The sequence below is a fragment of the Bos taurus genome, chromosome 22 (genome assembly GCF_002263795.3).
Source record: "Bos taurus isolate L1 Dominette 01449 registration number 42190680 breed Hereford chromosome 22, ARS-UCD2.0, whole genome shotgun sequence".
NCBI classification, from domain to species: Eukaryota; Metazoa; Chordata; class Mammalia; order Artiodactyla; family Bovidae; genus Bos; species Bos taurus.
The window spans coordinates 21,381,992-21,397,423 of NC_037349.1; the positions used below are offsets into that span (position 1 = coordinate 21,381,992).

The following is a 15,432-nucleotide window of genomic DNA, read 5'->3' on the forward strand; positions in this document are numbered from 1 at the left end:
CCGCCTTGCCAGCTGCCCCCAGACTTCTGGGCCCGCTCCTTTCCTCCACTCACAGTTCTCTTACCATGGAGTCAGCACCAGCCTCACTTGAGCTCAGACCCCACCATCAGATCCAGTGGGATGGAGAAGAAGTCATTTAATTGCCCTCTAGGCCCCTTTTCCCTCACCTATGAAATGGGCCAAAACCTGTCTGCTCGCCTCAGGCAGTGAGTGAACATTAAACCTGATGGGATGCTGTTAATGAACTCAGAGCCTGCTCTGGGCCAAGGGTGCACTCATTGCTTTCTGTGCAGGAGTTGACTTTACTGTCATGTGAACGATATGGAGCAGTGATGGTTATCGGGCCAGCTTTGAGAGCACGTGGCCCATGAAGTCATGCAGAGCCACTACGCGCTTCCAAGGGCCCCACACTTGGTTTTATACTCAGTCATTGCTGTCTGGAAATTCTTGATACTTTTTCAGCATGGGGCCCTGCGTTTTCATTTTGCATGGGGCTCTGCAAATGATGCAGCGGTCTTGATTATTATATATTCATTCATACATTCAAGATAGATTTATGGAGCCAGCCATGGAATATGGTCCTGGAGAGGAGTGAACAAAGCAGAATTGCTCACCTCCACGGGGTTTACTTTGCATTACTTGGTTCAAAGAGGGTAAATTATTTGCTCAATGTCACACAGTGAATAAGGGGGTGCCCAAGATCCAAATCGAAACTTCTTAACCACAGTACCATCTCCTTTTCAGCCTAAAGCTGGAAAGTGTCTAACAGGACACCAACCCCAGAAATATCCATATGGTTCTAAGTGCTTTAGGTGTGTTAATGCATTATAGCAGCTTGTTTTAGGGTCAAGAAAATGGAGATCAGAGAGGTTAGGTAACTGGCCTAGTCACACCCCTGGTAAGGAGCAGAGCCATGACCAGGAGCCCAAGCAGACTGGTTGAGAGCCGTCCTCTGAGCCGCTCCAGCTTTTTAAAGTCTTTTTAAAGTCATCACTCAGGAAACGGTAGCTTGTTATAATTATTTTAATCACCACTGTTTTCGTTTTCATCTCCAGAGACCCCATGCGAGTGTGAGGCCTGACCCACATCACTTTGTGCGAAATGAGAGGATTGACAAATGAATGAGCAGATTGCTTTTACCCATGGGGTAACATCGACTGCTGCCCACCTCCATTCACCCAGCTCCCACATGACTTCTCACCAGGACCCTGACATCCAGCCTTCACGGCCTTGCCTTCAGCCAGTGATGAAAGCTCTCAATGTCCAGGATGTAGAAAATAGGGTCGCGCCTTCCAGTAAACAGGCCGGGCTGAAGGGAGGGGGTGCTGTGGGGAGCAGTGGTTCACAGCGATGGTTATCGCTGAGTACAAGCTTTCCTTTTCCTTCCTACGTGAAAATAGGGCTTGTCCTAGGGGTTCCCTCCCCTCAAGACTGTCACTGTTTAGAGGGTCTCATCCCCCACCAAGATTTGAGGAATTGATCCATCTGGCAGGCCTTGAGCACAGGGTGGTTTCTGAGACTGTGCAGACTTGCCACTCTTCCTCACTGATGTGTGACAGGCAGTCATTCATTCATTACTCAACAAGTACTTACTGAGTACCTACTATGTGTCAGGTACTCTTGTAAGAACTGGGGATACAGCAGAGAATAAAGCAGGCAAAAACTCCTGCCCTAAGGGAGCTTACATTCTAGTCCAAGATATTTCTAGCTGGGACTTCTTTGGATTGTATGGCAGACATCAGGAATTTTTCCTTCTTGGGCACTGGAATTTTTTCAATCTTATGAATATTATCAAGTTTTACCTAAGGACACAGTTAGGGTGCTTTTTATTTCAGGTGGGAGAGTAAATCTGGCGCCTCTTACTCCATTTTGGCCAGAATCAGTTTTTCTTTACAAGAAAACCTGTAGGCCTGGGAGGAGCAAGGCTTAAAAAGCTTCTTTGTTATTTATACCTTCATGTGAATGAGTTTATGGGCTCCTTTCTGAAGCATTATGGTTACGGGAAGTGAAGAACTGAAAGACTGAAGTAGAATAGGACTTGGAAGGTAAATCCAGAAATGCTCATAGAGTCATTATTTCATTTGAATTCATCACATCTTACAAATCTGCCAGCAGGTCAGGAGCTTCTGTTTTCACTGTACAATGAGGAAGGTGGAGCCGGGAAAGCTGAAATGACTAGCTCAGTCACACAGCTAGTTAAGACTCAGAGCTACTGACTTCTGCCCTCAAGCTTCTCTGAACACCCTGTGGGTCAGGGGTCACCGTGTGTTGTGGGGGAGAGGGCAGAGGACATCTATGATCCCTTACACTTGTGCTGGTTTGGTTGTTTCTCACAACTTCAGCCTCAGCTTCCCTGGGGCTCAAGTCAGCACAGCTCATGTTCCCTGAGCAGTAGCTACAGCTTAGAAAGAACAGTGGAACAGAATGTCAATTCCATGAGGGCAGGGCCCCCATGTATTTGGCTTACCCCTGAGGTCCCTGTGCCTGGAACAGCACCTGACCCCTAGTACGCTTTCAACAACTATTTGTCCAATAACAGAACGTGGAGGAATGGGTCTGTGGAGTAGACAGACAGTAATATCTCAACTGCATTACCAGTAATAATGAAGACTAATTTCTGCCTTTTGATGCTGTTTTGATTTTGTTGATGCATTGTACGCTTCCTGAGGGCAGGGGTTTTTTCCTATTTCACTTATGCACTATGATGTCCCCAGCATCTATTAAAACAGTGCCTGTCTCAGAGTAGGGGCTTAAGAAATATTTGCTGGGTAAACAGATGGGAGTCAAACATCTAGTTTTCTGTGAATGTGTAGCATCAGGGTGAAAAGCAAGGGATTTGAAGCCAGAGTTGAGTTGGACTTCTGGCTCTGCCACATCTATAACCTGGAGGATGTCACTGAGCCTCAGTCTCCCCAGTACTTATACTAAGGGGTGTCATTGCTTCTGCATCCAGACGTCCTGAGGATTAAGTGAGGTTGTGCAAACAAAGTTCTTGGAATAGCTCCAGGAACAAAGAAAAGCCTCCAAAGTTTTAAAAGTTCTTGTGTGTCTAAGAGTGTGAAGTGAAGTGTTACTTGCTCAATCGTGTCTGATTCTTTGTGACCCCATGAACTGTAGCCCATCAGGCTCCTCTATCCATGGGGGTTCTCCAGGCAAGAATAGTGGAGTGTTGCCATTCCCTTCTCCAGGAGATCTTTCCAACCCAGGGATCTAACCCGGGTCTCCAGCACTGCCGGCAGATTCTTTAGTCTGGTTCTTTACTGTCTGAGCCACCAGGGAAACCTAAGAGTGACGATGCATTTAAAAAAAATACTTTAAAATTCTTCAAAATCGAAATATAGTTGACATATAATCATTTGTTAGTTCCATGTGTTTTATATAAAGATTTGACATTCACATGCTTTCTGAAATGATCATGATGAGTTCAGTAACTATCTGTCCTCGTGCAAAGTTACTTCAACATCATTGACCATATTTCTTATGTTGCATATTAAATCTCTGATTTATTTTAAACTTTATTTTATTTTGGAATATAACCGATTAACAATGTTGTAACCATTTCAGGTGGACAGCAAAGGGACTTAGCCATACATATGTAAGTGTCCATTCTCCCCCAAAACTCCCCTCCTACCCAGACTGCTTCGTAACATTCAGCAGAGTTCCCTGTGCTATAGTAGGTCCTTGTTGGTTATCCATTTTAAATATAGCAGTGTGTACATGTCCATCCCAAACTCCCCAACTATCCCTTCCTTCCATCCTTCCCCTCTGGCAATCACAAGTTCATTCTGTAAGTCTGTGAGTCTGTTTCTATTTTGTAGACACGTTCATTTGTATTGTTTCCTTTTAGATTTCACCTGTAAGGACTGCACTTGACTTATTGTGTAACTGGAGGTTTGTAGCTCTGTAATGTCTTCACCTATTTCCCCTACCTCCACCCCTCCCTTCAGGCAACCACTTGTTTGTTCTCTGTATCTATGAGTCTATTTTTGAGGGTGCAGTTTTTTAAAGGCCACTTTTCTCCAAAGGACTTTTATTCCTGGTGGTTTAGTTGCTAAGTTGTGTCCAACTCTTGTGACCCCATGAACTGTACCCTGACAGGCTCCTCTGTCCATGGGATTTTCCTGGCAAGAATACTGGAGTGGGTTGCCGTTTCCTTCTCAAGGGGATCTTCCCAAACCAGGAATCGAAACCCTGGTCTCCTGCATTGCAGGCAGATTCCTTACCAACTGAACTACAAGGAAGCCCTTGTTTAGCCCTGGGAATCCCCCAAAAGAGCCTAGAGGTTGTTCTCCTGAAAGGTGAGGCTGCGTGGACAATAAATTCCTATCAAATCTCCGTGGACAATGCCAGGACTCCTGAAGCCTTCAGGGCAACTCCCTGTCGCCGGCTGTCTTGCGCCGGCTGGATCCTGATGCAGCTGGATTCACCCCGGGGTCACTGGGCTCTGCTGGGCCGCCCTTGTCATCTGCAGCCCTTTGAAGTTAGGCTGTGTCTTTTCTTGTCTCATGGTTGATGGGGCCTCAGAGCGCACAGCAGGCCGTTCTGCACCAGGGTGCAGTGGGTGCTTGCGAGATCTCCAGCAGAGATAGGGAGTGAAATCTAGTTCTCCAGCAAAGGCAGCTGCAGATAAGTGCACTCTGGGCTCTGCCATCGTCACTGAGGCCCTTTCACCCTCATCCGTGGATCTAGTCCACATCTGGGTCTTGACCCACACACAGTCTTTCTGGCCTTAACTCTTCAGGCCTGTAGATGCCATAAGTGTAGGTCAATTGTTGCCTTAGCAACAATTGGTCATCATCAACTTTGGTTTTGAAAAGAATGACCAATAAGACTGATCTTTCTTTGAACTGCAAGGGCGAGGGAGCAGTACAGAAGGGTGATGAGGGAGGCTTCTGACATAGAGGGGGTGGGAAGATACAGAAGATGAAGTAGGTAGGGTGCAGGGCACAGAGAAAGCTCTCAACTCATTAAGGCAATTATTACGTGGATTGGAAAATAAGGAGATTCCAGACCTAAGTGTCCATATCTTTCTTTTGACATTCAAGTCCTACCCATTTTTTTTAATTTTTATTTTTTATATTTTATTTATTTACTTTTTAATATTTTTTTGTTTTAATTGGAGGCTAATTACTTTACAATATTGTGGTGGGTTTTGCCATACATTCACATGAATCAGCCATTGGTGTACATGTGTTCCCCATCCTGACCTCCCTCCCACCTCCCACCCCATCCCATCCCTTAGGGTCATCCCAGTGCAGCAGCGCTGAGCATCCTGCCTCATGCATTGAACCTGGACTGGCAATCTATTTCACGTATGATAATATACATGTTTCAATGCTATTCTCTCAAACCATCCCACCCTTGCCTTCTGCCACGGAGTCCAACAGTCTGTTCTTTACATCTGTGTCTCTTTTGCTGTCTCGCATATAGGGTCATCATTACCATCTTCCTAGATTCCATATATATGCATTAATATACTGTACTGGTGTTTTTCTTTCTGACTTACTTCACTCTACATAATAGGCTCCAGTTTCATCCACCTCATTAGAACTGATTCCAATGCATTCTTTTTAATAGCTGAGTAATATTCCATTGTGTATATGTACCACAGCTTTCTTATCCATTCATCTGCCAATGGACATCTAGGTTGCTTCCATGTCCTGGCTATTGTAAACAGTGCTGCAATGAACATTGGGGTACACGTTTCTCTTTCATTTCTGGTTTCCTCAGTGTGTATGCCCAGCAGTGGGATTCCTGGGTTGTATGGCAATTCCCTAACCCTAACCCTACCCATGTTTAAGGTTCATTCACAGTCCACTTATTTGGAGAATTTTCTGGAGCTTTAGTTTCTCCCAGCTTCACTACTGCATGGCTCTCCTCCCTATCTGCTCTGTTCCACTGCAAGCTCTCCTTAAACATATGTGTATGTGTGTGTCTGAAAGCAGCTTGTGTGCTTCCATTCATTCATCCAGAAATAGGCAGGATAGCCCAGTGGTTAAGAGTGCACATGCAGCCAGGTAGCTGGAGGTCGTTCTGACAATTACCACCTGTGTGAGTTCAGTAAGTGACCCACTTTTTCTCTTTACCTCAGCCTTCTCATCTAGAAAATGGGCACAATAAATGCCAACCTCATTGGGCTTGGTGATGGTTAGCTGAATGACTACCCATAAGCATACAGAACAGTGCCTAGCACATAGTATGTGCTCAGTAAATAATATACCATTCTTTTTTCAGCAAACATATATTAAACATCTCACAATGCTATGTGTTGAACTATTACTAGGCTCATGGAGATAAAAGATAACACTTGCCTTCCTGAACTCACACTTTATACCCCACACCAACCTTTGGTCATTTCCCTTCTTTATCTGCAGGAAAATGTTACTGATAATTTCATCAAAGGAGGACAATTATTCCTTCCCTGATGAGAGCTTGAACTGCCCAGGGTTACTTCTGTCTCGTGTGCATTGTATTAAGGACCAGAGGGCTTACAAAGGGCTCTACCACTTACATACAAAGTGATTTCTCTTCCCTTGTGCCTCAGTTTTCTCAACAGTAAAAGGGAAGGCAGGTAGCCACTTCTGCCTTTTAGGGTTTGCAGAGCAAAACAAATGAGGCAAGGCTCATGGAGACATTGTGGAGCCCCTAATGCCTTGCATAGGATAAAGGTGAGGGTGGCCTCTCTCTATCCCACTGAGAGCTTCCTTGGAAAGCAGGGAAAGCTGCTTGGTCTCTGACAGGATAGCACACACTGGGGCCAAGTGCAGGGTCTGTGTTACTTCCTTAACAAACACTCCACACAGTACTCAGAGTCAGAACTTCCAAACTGCAGAAACTCCTCTCCAACAGTCTAAGCAAAAATAGAAATGTGAGATGATGACTCTGGGGGTAACTGGTGTGCACACAGGAAAAGCCTGAGTGTGGCCAAGGCCTCAGGACAGCTAAGGGGCTCACTCATGCACACTCTCGCTCTGTTTCTCTCTACTGTCTTATCTCCTTTTTTACCTGTCAGCTCCATTCCCTCAAACCAGCTCCCTCTGGGTGGCAGGAAACATGGCCACCAACAGCATCCTGTTTCCTTAGAGAAGAAACTGAATTTTCTTCCCCAGATAAAAAAGAAAAGAAAAATCTCAGGGAAAGATTCTGATTGGCTTAGCTTGGGTCATATGTTAATTCCCAGGATCAATCAGCTATTGGGGGGTGGAGGGCAGCAGGGGGAGATGGAGTTCCAGAGCACAGACACAGCCACTTGGGGGCCTATGCAGCTATCAAGACCCTGGAGGGGAGTGTCCACCTCAGCCTGCGAGTATGTCTGAGGCTGCCCTCTTACCACGCTTGATACTTTTCCTGTGCCCTGGCTCGAAAATTTGTCATTTCTCCGTGTAGATGATAAGCTCCAAAGAACAAAAAGGGACATTGGACACTCCTTTCATTTTCTCTCCTCCTTCACCCTGCCCATCACACGCAGGATGGCAAACTTGAGCACACTGCGAGTACGTGGTCGTGGAACTAAGTAAGGCACAGAGACAGAAAGCAACTTGCCCAAGGTCACACAGCTCACACTAGATACCAGGTCACCGGCCCTGCAATTTCTCTTAGGGTTAAAGGCTACAATCCTCATTCTTACAAGGAAGCCTCTGTGTAGCCCAGTTACTTCCTGCCTCCCCAGGCTTATCTTATGCACTCTATACGTCTTCAAGGTGGTTATTATTTTTATTGCTATTCCTATCATCGCTAGAGGCACCCGCACTGATCCACTTCCCTCTCGTTAGAGATAAAGGAGTTTTTGACTCTGCATTCTGACCAGGGTGCACTTCTTTCTCAAATCTGCCCCCTACCCCTACCTTCAAGGCTTCTGCACTTGGAATTTCCTCTGCCTGGAACACAGTATTACTTTCCTAGGGCTGTTGTAACTAAGGACCACAAACTGGGTGACTGAAACTACAGAAATTTATGGTCTCAATTTCTGGAGGCTGGAAGTCTGAGATCAAGGTGTCTCAGGGTTGGTTCCGTCTGTCCCAGGCCTCTCCCCCAGCTTTGGGTGGTTTGCCAGCGATCTCTGATTCCTTGGCGTGTGGCTGCATCCCTCCAGTCTCTGCCATTACCTTCACGTGGCATCCTCCCTGTGCCATGTCTGTCTCCTTGTCCAAATGTCCCCTTTTTATAAGCACACCAGGCACAAGGGCCCACCCTCATGACCTCATGTTAACTTGCTTACCTCTGTGAAGGCCCCCTGATTGCAAATAAGGTCACAAGATCTCTTTGTGGAGGACACAGTTCAACCCATGTGCTCCGGCACTCAGTCATGTGTTTGACTCTTTGCGACCCCATGGACTGTAGACTGCCGGGCTCCTCTCTCCATGGGATTTTCCAGGCAGGAGTACTGGAGTGGATTGCCATTTCCTTCTCCAAATTCCACCCATAACAAACACCATTTCTCATCCCCTGCTGCACCCTAAGAGACATCCTCCTTATCTATGCCAGCTCAGGTGAGCCTTCTCTGAACACCCCAGACCACACCCAGCCCTGCTGTCTGCCCTTGAGTGCTCTTCCCTCATATCTGTTGTGGATAGCTGGTATCTGCTGTGTCAGGATCTGGTCAGTGCCTGTGTCGCCTTCAGAGACTCCCCTTCATAAGAGCAGAAGCGTGATTGTTCTGTCTGCAACCCCAAAGCCCAAAACCCTGGACTATTGACAAAGAGTATCAGTGAATGCCTGTGGCCTGAATGAATGAAGGATTGAGAAGTTAATCTTCATGTGCAAGAAATATTATGTGCTCAGTCATGTCTGACTCTTTGTAACCACATGGACTATAGCCCACCAGGCTCCTCTGTCCATGGGATTTCCCAGGCAACAATACTGGAGTGGGTTGCCATTTCCTCCTTCAGGGGATCTTCACGACCCAAGGATCAAACCCGCATCTCCTGCATTGGCAGATGGGTTCTTTTACCACTGAGCCACCAGGGAAGGACAGATTAATCTTCATTAATCACAAAAGAGAAGAGACAATTCTAAGCAAGGGTCTCAGAGGCAGAAAGATTAGTATTCCTTCTGGAGAGAAAGGATTTGCTCCAGCATCCACCAAGGGCCCAACCCCTGCCCTCACACACCCCTGACTCCCTGACTAATGGTCATGGCTTTCCCTTCTACCCTGTCACACAGGGAGAATCCGCTCAGCATAGCTTTGTAGGGAAGGCCTCAGGAACGTTGGGGAAGCTGGAGGTGAGTCAGAAAGGCCGGTAAATTGAACAGCTCTGAAACCCGACCCTTGGCATTGAGCTGAGGGGTGGCGGGTTTGCAGAAGGTAACAGTGCTTGCTTTAAAATTCAGGGGGCCCAAGGGAGCATCATCTTGCAGAAAACCGCTCTAGTTGGTGAGGAGCCAAGTGTGGTCCAGGCTCCAGGTACCTGGGTTTGCTGTCCCACCCTGGCCTGTGAAGGTGACAGCATGGACGTTGTCAGGTCTGCCCTTCCCCCATAGCTGTCCTGCACTCACCTGGTAGGAAATGAAGCTTTAACTTTTGTAGCCTCTACTCTCCTGTGTGTGGGTAAGGAGACCAGGTAGCTACATCGAGAGACCTTCATCTGTCTCAGTTGAACCCACTCAACCTACCCACCCACAAAACAATTCCAGCCCCCAGGGTTCCTAAGACCCCTGGGGAACACCTCATAGCCAGTAGAATCCCAAAGGGAAAAAGGAAGGCCTCCCCAGACCCAGCCCAGGACAAGGGCCAAGTTGGAAAAAGTGACTTGCCGGCCAGTCACCATGTTTTTCCCCAGTGAAAGGCTGACTCATTGCAACAGGCCTGGGCTGGCTGGGACTCGAGTCAGTGGCTTGGAACATGCCTGGACAGTCAGTGCCTTGTCTGAAAGGCTGGTCTGTGAGAAGCCACGGGTCAGGGGAGCTGAGGCCACAGCTCTGGGGAGCACTCACATACAACCCCAGGAGCCAGAGGCAAGTAGAGGGTGGAGGTCCCTATCTTTCCTCCCTCCTTGGGGGCTTGGCCTAGCACGAGTTGGGTAAGGTCTGCAGGGGCCCTACCACCCAGGGGGAATTAAGTCCTAATGTCCTGAGACATTAGTATTATGGTTCTTCCTCCTCACAGGACATGCAAACAAAAAAACACTGAACGTATATGTACAGAAAACCAATCGGGCTTGATTTTCTTCATGAGGTTATCTTAATACTTTCCTTTGAAATATCAAAGTGGAATTGTTTTACAGTCTGGGGCAAGAGGGAGGGGAACTGGGACCGCTTTCCTAGTGTCCCAAGAATGTGTTTGTCTGCCGATGGGGTAATTCCACACCATGCAGAGTGCAAAGTCTGACTGTGAAGGATCCCCACTCCCCCTCCCCAGACTGTCTTCCCTCCTCATGCCTTTGTCCATGTTGACCTTCAGGGCTCTTTGGCAAGGACTTTTTGAATCATAGTTGGCTTAAATCCTGGCTATGCGATCTGCTTGCTGTGTGACCTTAGGTAAGTCACTTGATCTCAAGTGACTAAATTTCTGTACGTGTCACATGGAAAGTAGGCAAGATAAATGCATGCAGAGTGCCTGGAACAGCACTCAGCACCTAGTCTGGCTGACATACTAGATCTCTTCTGGCTTCTCCCTTTATTGCCCTACAAAGCTGCTTTTTAGGAAAAAATACTGTCAGTCATTTACACTTTAGTGTGAATAAGCTCCTGTACCTACTTTGTGCAGATTTTTCTTTCTAACCTCATAACAGTTTCTGCGAGATCATTAATATTCTCATTTGGTGATGGAAGAAACAGACTCAGGGAGGTGAAAGAACGCTCCCAAGGTCACACAGCAGAACCTCGTTCATTCAGGAAACACTGATTGAACTTCTGCCCTGCCTCAGGATGGGGACTAGGAGCACAGAGATCAGTGAGTCAGACCCCTCATCTTAAGACCCTCATGGGTAACTGGCTGTATTTGAATGTTTCTGTCATCATTCTAATTGTTCAGATCCCTGTAAACCTTGTGCATATAGGCAGGGAGAGCCTTCACCTTCCCTCCAATTGCCTGTTCCAAAGAGTCATTTTCTTCCTAGTGTGCAGGACTGGCCCTGCCCGAGGCTGATCTACCAGATCAAAAAAGCCTCCTGCCTTTTCTTTCCACATCATCTCCTGGGGCTCTGCTGAGTACAGATTTCCAAGTCTACATCAGAATTCCATTCTTGTCCCTTCTTTTGCACTTCATGATATAATATATATTACAGAAACACATGTCTCATTGTAAAAGAGAGAGAGACAGAAGAGAAGAGAGAAGAGCAAAATTTTCAGAGTAACAGTAACTCCAGGTCTTGCAAAGATGGCTAAAATTTTGTTGTATTGTCTGCCAGAACTTTCTCTTATGCAATTAGAATATAATTGTGATAATAATAATAAATAATATAATTGTGATAATAATAATAATAATACTCTACCACTTATTTTAACTACCCCTGACTTGGAGCTTCCTCTGTACCAGATACTGTTCTAAGCACGTTAGATAATTTAACTCATTTATTCCTCATGGCAGCTCAGTGAGCTGATATTTATTGCCCTCATTTTACAGGTGCGGAAATTGAGGCAGAGAGAGAGTATTTAAAAGTACACGCATTACGCTTTAAAAATGGGATCATTCTGTTTGTGACCTACTTTCTCCCCCTTAACAATAACAATTCTGTGTCCTTTTTCATGACTCTTTGGCATTCCAAACTTTATACATACCATAAATTACTCAACCAGTATCCTGTTGCCCATTTTTCTGACTTTCAAGTGTTGTTTTTTTTTTTTTAACTATGAATGACATGAAGATGTCCATCCTTGTAGCTTAATCTTTGAAAATCTGACAAATTACTCCCTTATGATAACTCTTTGAAGTGGACTCTATATGTACATGTACCAAACCTTCTGGCATCACTTGCAAATTGCCTCCCAGAGGGACAACCTTCATGGGATGCTAAAGGAATGTGAACTATCACAGTCCCGTGGAGGACAATATGGTAATATCCATCAGAATGACAGAGGCTCATGGTATGATCCAGCTTCTGGGGGGTTTAATCCCATAAATAATGTTATACACATACAAAATGATATACATATATAATTAGTCATTGCAGCCCTGTCGGTAATAGTGAAAGGTCAGCAATAACCCCAGTGTCCATAATAAGGAACTGATCAAATAAACAACAGTATATCTGTAGAGTGAAATAATATGCAGTTGTAAAAAGAATTAAAAGCTTTTCTATGTATTCATGGGACTAGCTTCCCAAGATACAGCAAGTTAAAAACGTTGTGAAGTTGAAACTATCACGACGTTGTTAATTGGCTATACTTCAGTATAAAATTAAAAATAAAGGCTTCTCTCTCTTACCAAAAAAAATAAGTGCAAAAAATAAGTGCAGGGAGGGACAAATTACAGGTACAGGATTATCAGATGCAAACTACTATGTATAAAATAGATAAGCAACAAGGAGATATTGAATAGCACAGGGAATTACAGTTATTACCCTGTAATAACTTAATATGGAGTATAATCTGCAAAAATACTGAATCACTGTGCTGTACACATGAAACTAATAGAATATTATAAATCAACTATACTTCAATAAAAAACATGTGCAGAATTATGTAAGTAGCATGCTATTTCTATATGAAAAAGGGAGGCAAGTGATAACCCTCATTTGTAGTTGCACATATAAACACAGATAAGCTCTAAGAAAAGTTCTAACAGTACCTACCTGCCTGCTTACAGGAGATTTTGCCTGGACCAAAGGGATCAGGATTAAAGAGTATGAATTAAGACAAAGTAATTTTTTTCCCTGATCACTTTTTGTGCTTTTAGATTCTGAAATGATGCTGTGCTTCTATTCAGAAAATGAACGTTTAAACATTGCCTTCTGGTGTTCAATTTTTTTAGGTGTGATAATGCTATTAATTTTTTTATAGAATATTTATTTTTGAGAGAGAGTGAAATATTTACAAATGAAATTGTATAATGTCCAGATTTGCTTCAGAGTAATATATAAACAGCAGAAACAGAATGGTATATAAATTACAGATGAAAGTGATTAGATATGAATTGATGACTGTTAAAGCTGGAAAGCTGATAGAAGATTCATGATGCTCTTCTGTCTACTTAAATAATTTACGGAGGTGAAATTCACATGAAATCAAGCACTTTAAAGTGAACAATTCAGTGGCTTTTAGTACATTTACAGTGTTGTACCACCGCCACCTCTAATTTCAAAACATTTCCATCACTTCAAATTAAAACCCGGTACCTATTAAGCAATTTTCCTCCATGTCGTCCTCCTTCAAGCCCCTGGCAACCATCCATCTGTGTTCTGTCACTATGGATTTATCTATTCTTTATACGTCATATCAGTGGAATCATACTATTGGTGACTTCCTGTGTCTGGCTTCTTTTACCGAGCATAATGTTTTGGAGGCTCACCCATGTTATTGCATGTATTATTCTACGTACACATATTGTAGCATACAGCATGTACCGCATTCTTCCTTTTAGTCCATGGTGTTTATATACCACGTTATGTTTATCCATCCCTCTGTTGACATACATTTGGTCTGTTTCCACTTTTGGCTGTTGTAAATAGTGCTGTTAGGAGCGTGCTTGTATGTGTCCTTGTTGGAGTACCTGTTGTCAGTATTTTGGAGGTATATACCTAGGAGTGCAATGGCAGAGTTAGATGGTAGTTCTGTGTTTAACTTTTTGAGACATCACTAAACTGTCTTCACAGCAGCTGAACCATTTTACATTCCCACTAGCAATGTCGGAAGGTTCCGATTTCTCCACATCCTCGACAACACTTGTTATTTTCTGTTTTGTTTTTTCTTTATTGCAGCCATCCTAGTGGGTGTGACGTGGCATCTCATTGAGGTTTTGATTTGCATTTCCCTGATGACTAATGATGTTGAGTATCTTTTCATGTGCTTCTTGGCCATCTGTACATCTTCTTGGAGAAATGGCTGTTCAGGTCCTCTGCCCATTTAAAAAATTGGGTCATTTTTCTTTTTGTTTCTGTCTACTTTCATAGATGTTTTAAATTCTCCTTAGTAAAAACAAAGGGTACCAAATATTAGATATTTTATTAAAAACACATATTTTTTCCCCCGTGGAAGGGGAGTAGTATTCTCTCCTTTTTCTCCTACTTTAATTCCTCAAAGATCTCTGCATAATCTCAACCTCCATCTACTTATCCATAATGGGGTTTCCAAGAAAACCATATTAGCTCTTCAAACAAACAAACACAAGTATCTTCCTTTTCACTCTTACAGGTGGGGTGTAGGGCAGGACAGCAGGGCTCCTAGGATTAACCAAGGCCGGCTGTCCCTAACACTCTGGCCACAGCCCGAGGCCATCCACCCCGCCCCCTACCTAGCAGCCTGGTGACTCATTCCCTGCTGCCCTACCTCAGTGTCTTTGCTAAGATTCCTCCGGGAAGGGAGGGCCCCGTCTATAGCGGAAGAAACCTTCCGGGCCCCAGTCCAGGCACATCACAAGACTGGATGGCCCAGTGTGTCGCTGGCTGCCATAACCAATGGGAGAGGCTTCACCCAGCTCATGTTCTGCTGTGGTAGTCGGGCCAAACAGATGGCTTGCGATAAACAGGGGGTGTTGGCCTGTTGGTGGGGGTGGGGGGGTGGAGGGGTGGGCTTTGAGTGGCCCCAGCCTCCTCCTGGATGCTGGAGAAAGAAGTGGGTGAAGTGAAGGCCATGCCCGAGGAAGGGGCTGTAGTTGGGTACCTTCCAAACAGTTTGTGATATTTTTTTTTAGCAGTGGAATTCTCGTTCGAACAAACCTTTATGGTATTTAGGACAGAGAAAAAGGAAGCTGCTCCAGCTAAAGACGGGGTGAGAAGGCCAGAGGTTTCCCTCCCTCCAGGCCACGTGGCACTTGGGGAGTTCTGGGTCTCTGGGGAACACACCGATCCCGTTAACACAGAGTCTTCACATGAAACCACTTGGGAGCTCTGTGCAGTCTGTCTCGTGGCAGCTCCAAGGGTCTCCAAGGCCTGAGGAGGAACCTGGCAGCATGGGAAGCTGAGATGCTGGCCCCCTTCTACAGAGACAGGTGGCCTCTTGCTTACCCCTCCTTAGCCAGCCACATACTGGGGAGCTGACCACGGGCCGCAGAGATCAGCCAGGGTGTGGGGGCACAGTTGTCCTTCCAGCAAGACAGCTGGGAGCATGGCCTCCCTCCCTCCTTCCAGTCTCACCCAAGTGGTCTGCAGGTAGCTACTGCCCCAGGCCCTTTTATCTGGCCCTCTCCTAACCTTAAAAGAGATGTGAGAAAACGAATGCCCCCTCCTCCCACTCCAGAAAACTTAACATAGAATTTCCTCAAACCCAAATTCTAGTTCTCAGCACAGTTAACTGGTAAGTGCCCCCACCCATCCACCCTACCGGCCTCACCATGCC

General features: G+C 45.3%; 1 long non-coding RNA gene across 2 annotated transcripts in view; it reads left to right on the top strand.

Moving 5' to 3' along the window:
- LOC101907920 (uncharacterized) overlaps positions 1-14,637 on the top strand; it is a 60,007-nt gene extending 45,370 nt beyond the window's left edge. For both annotated transcript variants that reach the window (XR_009492352.1, XR_009492351.1), the window contains one exon: positions 1,056-14,637. This is a non-coding gene — a long non-coding RNA (uncharacterized lncRNA). The remainder of the gene's footprint in view (positions 1-1,055) is intronic.
- The last annotated feature ends 795 nt before the right edge of the window (positions 14,638-15,432 follow it).